Genomic DNA, 9,018 nt, shown 5'->3' with positions numbered 1-9,018 from the left:
TCTGGAGTGACTCCTGCTTGGCACTGCGGTTAGCGAGGGGGAACTGGCCCCAGTGGAGTGACTCCCGCTTGGCACTGGTGCTTGCAAAGGGGATCCGGCCCCAGTGGAGTGACTCCGGAGTGACTCCTGATTGGCATAGGGGTTAGCGAGGGGGAGCCAGCTCCAGTGCAGGGACTCTGGAGTGACTCCTGATTGACATAGGGGTTAGCGAGGGGGAACCGGCCCCAGTGGAGTGACTCTGGAGTGACTCCCGCTTGGCACTGGGGTTAGCGAGGGAGAACTGGCCCCAGTGGAGTGACTCCGGATTGGCACTGGGGCTAGCAAGGGGGAACTGGCCCCAGTGGACTGACTCTGGAGTGACTCCTGATTAGCATAGGGGTTAGCGGGGGGGAACCGGCCCAGTGGAGTGACTGTGGATTGGCCTTGGGGTTAGCGAGGGGGAACTGGCCTCCTGGTTTACACCAGGGAGTATCAGCTCCGGTCCCAGGCTGGGGCACGTTCTGTTTGTCTTTCCCAGCCCTGTGGGACTGCCCTTCAGCCCCAGGCCTCGGGGCCAGACCTCCCGCAATCCGGATCTGGTGCGAGGAATCCAGAGCGGGCTGGGCCCGGGGGAGGCGGCTCCAGCCCCAGCCTGCCGGTGACCTGGGCGCAGGGCGGCAGGTGAGGTGCTGGGATCCAGCTGGTTTTATCCCTCTCGTCCGGCCTCTGCTCCCGGCGCCGTGGGTCCAACCAAGCCGGCCCCATCCGGTGCGAGGCCCTCCCCCTGTAGACCCCACTCTCCTCCCAGAGCCGGGGAGAGAACCCAGGAGTCCTGGCTCCCAGGGCGCCCCCCCCCCTCACGTGCTCTAACACCTGACCCTACTCCGCTGCCAGAGCTGGGAGAGAACCCAGGAGTCCTGGCTCCCAGCCCCCCCTGCTCTGACCCCCCAGACCCCACTCCCCTCCCAGAGCTGGGGAGAGAACCCAGGAGTCCTGGCTCCCAGCCTCCCTTCTCTAACCACCAGCCCCCACTCCCCTCCCAGAGCCGGGGAGAAAACCCAGGAGTCCTGGCTCCCAGCCCCCCCTGCTCTGGCCCACCAGACCCCACTCCCCTCCTCCCTGCCCCATGGCAGAGACAGACTGGACTTTACCCCACTTAATCCAGAGACCGCTGGGCCCGTCCCTTGGACACACACCCAGGGTTGCGTCATTGGGCCGTTTATTGTGGCTTTGTTGTTCAGGGTTTTCTTGGTGTGTGTTTGTGTGTGTGGGGGTCCCCTGGGTCTATGGGAACCACCTGCCGGGCCCTGTGTGGGGTGCTGGCCTGTACGACCACAGCCCCCCACCATCGGGGTGTCCCCACTGCCTAACAGTGACCCCCAAATTCCTCCAGTATGCTGAATTTCTTCTGCCATATCCACACAAAAAGCCAGAAAGCCCCCCCAAATTCATTCCGCTCCTCCCCCAAAGTCACCCAGACCCCCGCCCGAACCCTCACCCAACCTATTCCTCTGAGCCTGCCCCCAAACTCACCCACAACCCTCCACCCACATCCAACCCTCTCAGTCTCCCAAGCCTTCCCCCCGCAAACTCACCCAGCCCCCCAAACCCCTCCTCCAATCTATGCCTCTGAACCTGCCCCCAAACTCACCCAGTGACCCCCCCAAAACCTCCCCCAAACTCAACCCCAACTTTCCCCCACAGCCAACCCCCCTTAGTCTCCTGAGCCTTCCCCCCAAACTTGTCCCAACCCCCCCAGAACCATCCCCCCAATTCACCCCCAGTCCCCCAAACCTTTCCCCCCCAGGGACCCCTGAAAACCTGTTCCCAAAACTTGCTCCTTTCCCTCCCGACTCTCCCCCCCCAACGTACCCCCCCAACCCATGGTCCATCCCCCCCAATCTTGCTCCCAGACTGACCCTTCACCGCCTTAACATTTAGCCCCATCAAGATGTTAAGTGAATTCTCCCCAGCCCCCCAACATCCCTCCCAACTCAGGCCAGCGCCTCTCCCCCAAAACTGCAGCGGAACCCCCCCAAAACTGCCCCCCAAACTCCCACCAACCCTTCTGGCCTTTCCACCCAAACTCTGAGTCAACCCCAACCCCGCACTCCAAATCTTCAGCTGAAACCCCTCAAAATGTGACGCCCCCCCCAACAACACCACCCACCTTCCCGACCCTTCAGCCCCCAATCTGAATCTCGCCCCCTTTAACCTCCCGAAACCCAGAGCGAACCCCCAGGCCCTGGACCCCAAAACTTCAGCGGCACCCCCCAGCCCCCGGTCCCTTGTCAGCTGCGTGCCCGGCCCATGTACCGGGAATCTAGGCCAAACTTGTTTGTCCCGGAGGAATGCGACTGATCCAGGCAGGCCCGTCTTCCTCCATAAACCAGCTATTTCCAGCCGGCTGAATCACACCGGCGGGGAGGGGGGTGCGGTGTCGCTTGTGTGGGTCGGGGTTGTGGGGCCGGAGCCGGCCCTTCCCGGGGAGCTGGCCGCGGGGCAGGTACACGTGGAAAAGATGAGTCGCCTTCAGGCAGCCTCTCATTAGCCCAGTTTCGCAGGTGGGGAAACCGAGGCACGGGGAAACGGTGAGAGGTGGCCAAGGTTATGCAGCTGAGTCAGGGCGGAGCTGGGATTAGAAACAGGAGTCCAGGCTCCCAGGCCTGCCTGCTCTACCCACTAGACCCCACTCCCCTCTCAGAGCTAGGGAGAGAACCCAGGAATTCTGGCTTCCAGCCCCCCCTGCTCTGACCCACCAGACCCCACTCGCCTCCCAGAGCCAGGGGGAGAACCCAGGAGTCCTGGCTCCCAGCCCCCCCTGCTCTGACCCACCAGACCCCATCCCACTCCCCTCCCAGAGCCGGGGGGAGAACCCAGGAATTCTGGCTCCCAGCCCCCCCTGCTCTGACCCACCAGACCCCACTCGCCTCCCAGAGCCAGGGGGAGAACCCAGGAGTCCTGGCTCCCAGCCCCCCCTGCTCTGACCCACCAGACCCCATCCCACTCCCCTCCCAGAGCCGGGGGGAGAACCCAGGAATTCTGGCTCCCAGCCCCCCCTGCTCTGACCCACCAGACCCCACTCGCCTCCCAGAGCCAGGGGGAGAACCCAGGAGTCCTGGCTCCCAGCCCCCCCTGCTCTGACCCACCAGACCCCATCCCACTCCCCTCCCAGAGCCGGGGGGAGAACCCAGGAATTCTGGCTCCCAGCCCCCCCTGCTCTGACCCACCAGACCCCACTCGCCTCCCAGAGCCAGGGGGAGAACCCAGGAGTCCTGGCTCCCAGCCCCCCCCTGCTCTGACCCACCAGACCCCATCCCACTCCCCTCCCGGAGCCAGGGAGAGAACCCAGGAGTCCTGGTGCCCAACCCCCACCGTTACATCACATAGCTCAGCGTAGGATGGGCTGACCCAGTTCCCCCCTGTCCCCAGGAGTGAACCCAAAGCCACTTACAGGGCAGGTGAGTTTCCTCCCCACACAACCGGGTCAAATGCCGAGTGGCTGATTCCCCATGACTCAGACCAGCCGGCGCTCGTCCCGCCCCCCCTTGCTGGGTGCTGCAGCGGCTCATGAGGGACCACCATGGGGTTTAGAAGGCACCCTCTGGGCCCACTCCCTTCTCGGAGACAGGATAGAACCCAGGCGTCCTGGCTCCCAGCCCCCCCGCCCCGCTCCAACCACGAGCCCCGACAGCTGTGTTTTATCATGTAACCCAGACTCCTGGGTTCTGTCTCCTCCTCCCCCATATCATGGACATCTACCTTCTATCCCCTCCCTCCGGATGCCTGGGTCCTTTCCCTCCCCTGCACCCACACTTCCAGATCTGGGGCTCTGCACCCCGCTCTGGGTACTTTGCCTCTCTCCTTCACCTCCCTGGACGCCTGGGTTTGTCGCTCCCCTCTCCTGGACACCGGGGTCCTATGCCCCCTCCCCCTGCAGAGATAGGGGGTGGCTGGGGAGGGATACACCCTGCGAAGATTGGGTGCCTGGTAAATGGGCCTTCCTGACCCCTTCCCTGGTGGAGCAGGGTGCATGGGCATGAAAGCCATGGTGCTCCAATCCCCCTCGATCCCGTGCCGGGTTGGGGGGTTCCCAGTGGGAGCCAGGACTCCTGGGTTCTCTCCCCAGCTCTGGGATGGGAGTGGGGGCTAGTGGTTAGAGTGGGGGGGCTGGGAGCCAAAACTCCTGGGTTCTCTCCCCAGCTCTGGGAGGGGAGTGGGGGCCATGGGGGGTCTTGGGGGGTAGGCCGGGGAGGAGGGAAGGGGACAGAGGAAGATGAGGGTGCGTTTGCCCCGTGACTGCAGCAGCAGGCTGGACCAGTTCAACCAGTTTGGTACCAGGAAGTGGGGGGCTGAGCAGTTCCTGGATTCTTCAGCCGGGTTTGCCCCGGCCTTCTCCCGTGGGGGGCCTAACACCCCATAGATCCCCTCTGCACCAGCTCCCCCACTTCCATACCACCTTAGCTCCCATCCATTTCCACACACAAAGGCTGGGAGCCAGGACTCCTGGGTTCTCTCCCTGGCTCCTGAGGGGAGTGGGGTCAGGTGGTTAGAGCAGGGGGGCTGGGAGCCAGGACTCCTGGGTTCTCTCCCCGGCTCTGGGAGGGGAGTGGGGGCTGGTGGGTTAGAGCGGTGGGGCTGGGGGCCAGGACTCCTGGGTTCTCTCCACGGCTCTGGGAGGGCAGTGGGGGCTGGGGGTTAGAGCAGGGGGGCTGGGAGCCAGGACTCCTGGGTTCTCTCCCTGGATCTGGGAGGGGACTGGGGGTGTCAGAATTAACTTCCTCCCTGACCTTAATGATAAACCTTTGCCCCAGTTTCACCTTTCCTCAGGCCACGCCTCCTAGCAGACAAGGCCACACCCCTTCCCTAGGCCTCGCCCAGACACCTTAAGGCCCCGCCCCCTGAGCAGAAGGAGCCCCATGTCCTCTGGTGGTTCCCCAACCCCCTCCCTCCCTCCCCAGCTCCCACGGGCATCCCCACCCCGAATGGGAGATGGGGGGCGAGCGGTGGCTTCGTTCTGGGGGGGGTACCCTGGTGCAGAGGTACCGACGGTCCCGACCACGCTATGGGGTCCCTGGTGAAATCTAAGGGGGGGCCCTGGATGGAGGCCAGGGGAACCGTTTCGCTCCGTGGGTCGCGTCCTTCAGGGCTGAATGGGCCCCGTGTGTCCCGGCCCCCCGATCTTATCGGCCCGGCTCTGTCCGCACCTGCTCGTTAGCCGGCAGCTGGCCACGGGCCGGGCCTCAAGGACAGATCCGGGGTGAGCCCGGGGTCAGGGCTGGGGGGGCTCGGACCCGGCGGGGGTTTGGGGGGGGATCCTGGGCCCAGGGCCGGGGGGTGCCGACACCACAAACTGTGCTGTTCGGCATGGCCAAATGGTTCATCCACCCAGCCCCACACGCAGCCCCCCCTCCACCCAGCCCCCCATCCTCCCAGCCCCCACTCCACTCAGCCCCCCCATCCGCCTGTCCATCCACCCAGCCCCACACGCAGCCCCCCCTCCACCCAGCCCCCCATCCTCCCAGCCCCCCCTCCATCCACCTGTCCGTCCACCCAGCCCCACACGCAGCCCCCCCATCTGCTGAGCCCCGCTCCATCCGTCTGTCCATCCGCCCAGCCCCCCCTCCGCCCAGCCTCCCCTCCATCCGCCTGTCCATCCACCCAGCCCCACATGCAGCCCCCCCATCCACCCGTCCATCCACCCAGCCCCACACACAGCCCCCCTCCGCCCAGCCCCCCCATCCTCCCAGCCCCCACTCCACTCGGCCCCCCATCCGCCTGTCCATCCACCCAGCCCCACACGCAGTCCCCCTCTGCCCAGCACCCCCTCCATCCGCCCGTCCATCCACCCAGCCCCACATGCAGCCCCCCATCCTCCCAGCTCCCACTTCATCCATCCACAATCCATCCACCCAGCCCCACGTGCAGCCCCCCATCTGCTGAGCCCCCCTCCATCCGTCCTCTCCAGCGCCCCCTCCACTCAGCCCCCCCTCCATCCACCTGTCCATCCACCCAGCCCCACACGCAGCGCCCCATCCGCCTGTCCATCCACCCAGCCCCACACACAGCCCCCATCCTCCCAGCCCCCACTCCACTCAGCCCCCCCTCCGCCCGTCCATCCACCCAGCCCCACAAGCAGCCCCCATCCTCCCAGCCCCCCTTCATCCATCCATCCATCCATCCATCCACCCAGCCCCACACCCAGCCCCCCATCCTCCCAGCTCCCACTTCATCCATCCACAATCCATCCACCTCCACCCAGCCCCACATGCAGCCCCCCATCTGCCCAGCCCCCCTCCATCCGTCCGTCCATCCACCAGCCCCACACACAGCCCCCCATCTTCCCAGCCCCCCTCCATGCACACACAATCCATCCACCCACCCCACACACAGCCCTGCATCCATCTGTCCATCCATCTGTGCCCAGATGCTGCTGTCCATCCATCAGTCCCCCCACCCAAACCTCCATTCACCCAGCCCCATACGCAACCCTCCATCCATGTGTCCATCCATCCGCCCCCCCCCCACGCAGCCCCGGGGCCGGCCCTAGACAGTTTCCTGGCCCTGCCCACACCCTTCCATCTGTCCCGAGTCTGTCCCCTGGAGTCACTTCGGATTTCCAGTGGGCCTGTTGCTGGCTGGTGGACGGTGGTGTGACTCCGGACGAGTGTGTGAGATGGGGGGTATTACACCCCCTGTTCCCTCCCCACCCACCCCCAGATTAGAGGAGTTGCCACTGGCTCGCTGATGCCTGGCGCTCGCTACAGGTAACGTGCACCTGGCCCTGGACGTGGCCGCTCCAGGTGACACACCCCAGCTCAGCACGTCGAGGTGACCCCAGAGCCAGGGCAGTGGGGTCACAGCGGCTTTGCAGCGTGGGATGGAGCGCGGGATGTACCGCCGGGTAGCTACCCACCCCCCCATCTCCGGGCAGAGCCCTTCATCCATCCATCCATCCATCCATCCATCCATCCATCCATCCATCCATCCAACCATCCCTTCGTCCACTCACTCACCCACACATCCATCCATCCATCCACCCACCGACCCATCCATCCATCCCTTCGTCCACCCACCCACCCACCAATCCACCCACCCACACATCCATCCATCCATCCATCCATCCATCCATCCACCCACTCACTGACCCATCCATCCATCCCTTCGTCCATCCACCCACCCACCAATCCATCCATCCATCCATCTATCCCTTCATCCACCCACCCACCCACCCATCCATCCATCCATCCATCCATCTATCCATCCCTTCGTCCACCCACCCACCCACACATCCATCCATCCATCCACCCACCCACTGACCCATCCATCCATCCCTTCGTCCATCCACCCACACACCAATCCATCCATCCATCCATCCATCCATCCACCCACCCACTGACCCATCCATCCCTCCCTTCGTCCATTCACCCACCCACCAATCCATCCATCCACCGACCCATCCATCAGTCCCTTCGTCCACCCACCCACCCACCCACCAATCCACCCACCCACCCACACATCCATCCATCCATCCCTTCATCCACCCACCCACCCATCCATCCATCCATCCCTTCACCCATCCATCCATCCATCCATCCATCCATCCATCCACCCACCCACTGACCCATCCATCCATCCCTTCATCCATCCACCCACCCACCAATCCACCCATCCATCCATCCATCCATCCATCCATCCATCCATCCATCCACCCACCCACACATCCATCCATCCATCCCTTCATCCACCCACCCACCCATCCATCCATCCATCCATCCATCCCTTCATCCACCCACCCATCCATCCATCCATCCATCCATCCATCCACCCACCCACTGACCCATCCATCCATCCCTTTGTCCATCCACCCACCCACCAATCCATCCATCCATCCGCCCACTGACCCATCCATCCATCCATCCATCCACCCACCCACTCACTGACCCATCCATCCATCACTTCGTCCATCCACCCACCCACCCACCAATCCATCCATCCATTCATCCATCCATCTATCCCTTCATCCACCCACCCACCCATCCATCCATCCATCCATCCATCCCTTCGTCCACCCACCCACCCACACATCCATCCATCCATCCACCCACCCACTGACCCATCCATCCATCCCTTCGTCCATCCACCCACACACCAATCCATCCATCCATCCATCCACCCACCCACCCACCCACTGACCCATCCATCCCTCCCTTCGTCCATTCACCCACCCACCAATCCATCCATCCATCCGCCCACTGACCCATCCATCCATCCATCCACCCACTGACCCATCCATCCATCCCTTCGTCCATCCATCCACCCACCCACCAATCCATCCACCCGCCCACTGACCCATCCATCCGTCCCTTCGTCCACCCACCCATCCATCTGTCCATCCCTGGGCAGAGCCCTTCGTCCACTCGTCCACCTACCCACCCACTGTCTCATCCATCCCTCATCTCTACCCACCCACCCATCCCGCCATCCTTGGGCAGAACCCTGCGTCCACCCACCCACCCATCCCTCCATCCCCAGACAGAGCCCTTCGTCCACCCACCCACCCACCTATCCATCCATCCCGTCATCCACTCACTGGTCCATCCATCCATCCACCTCTTCATCCATCCATCCATCCATCCATCCATCCATCCATCCATTCATACACCCATCCATGCATCCATCCATCCCTTCGTCCACTCACCCACCCATCACCCCCACCCCTTCATGCACCCACACATCCATCCATCAATCCATCCCTTCACCTATCTATCTATCTATCTATCTATCTATCTATCCCCTCCCCACCACCTGTCCCAGGGGAGGGGCCCACCACGGGGGATATCCCCCTTTCCCTGGGGGGTGGGGGGAGGGGAGACTCCCCCTGCCCCGTCTCTTGAAGCCCCGCCCCGGGCCGGCCGCAAAACCTGAATGAGCCGCCCCGCCCCCTGGGCGGGCTCATTTGCATATGCATGAGCGCCCGGTGGGGCGGGGCCTGGGGAGGGCTGAGCGGATAAAATACCCCCCCACCCCTCACCACCC

Source organism: Caretta caretta, chromosome 28, assembly GCF_965140235.1.
Source record: "Caretta caretta isolate rCarCar2 chromosome 28, rCarCar1.hap1, whole genome shotgun sequence".
Lineage (NCBI taxonomy): Eukaryota > Metazoa > Chordata > Testudines > Cheloniidae > Caretta > Caretta caretta.
The sequence above is the reverse complement of the archived record's forward strand: the minus strand, read 5'-3'. Positions refer to the sequence as shown.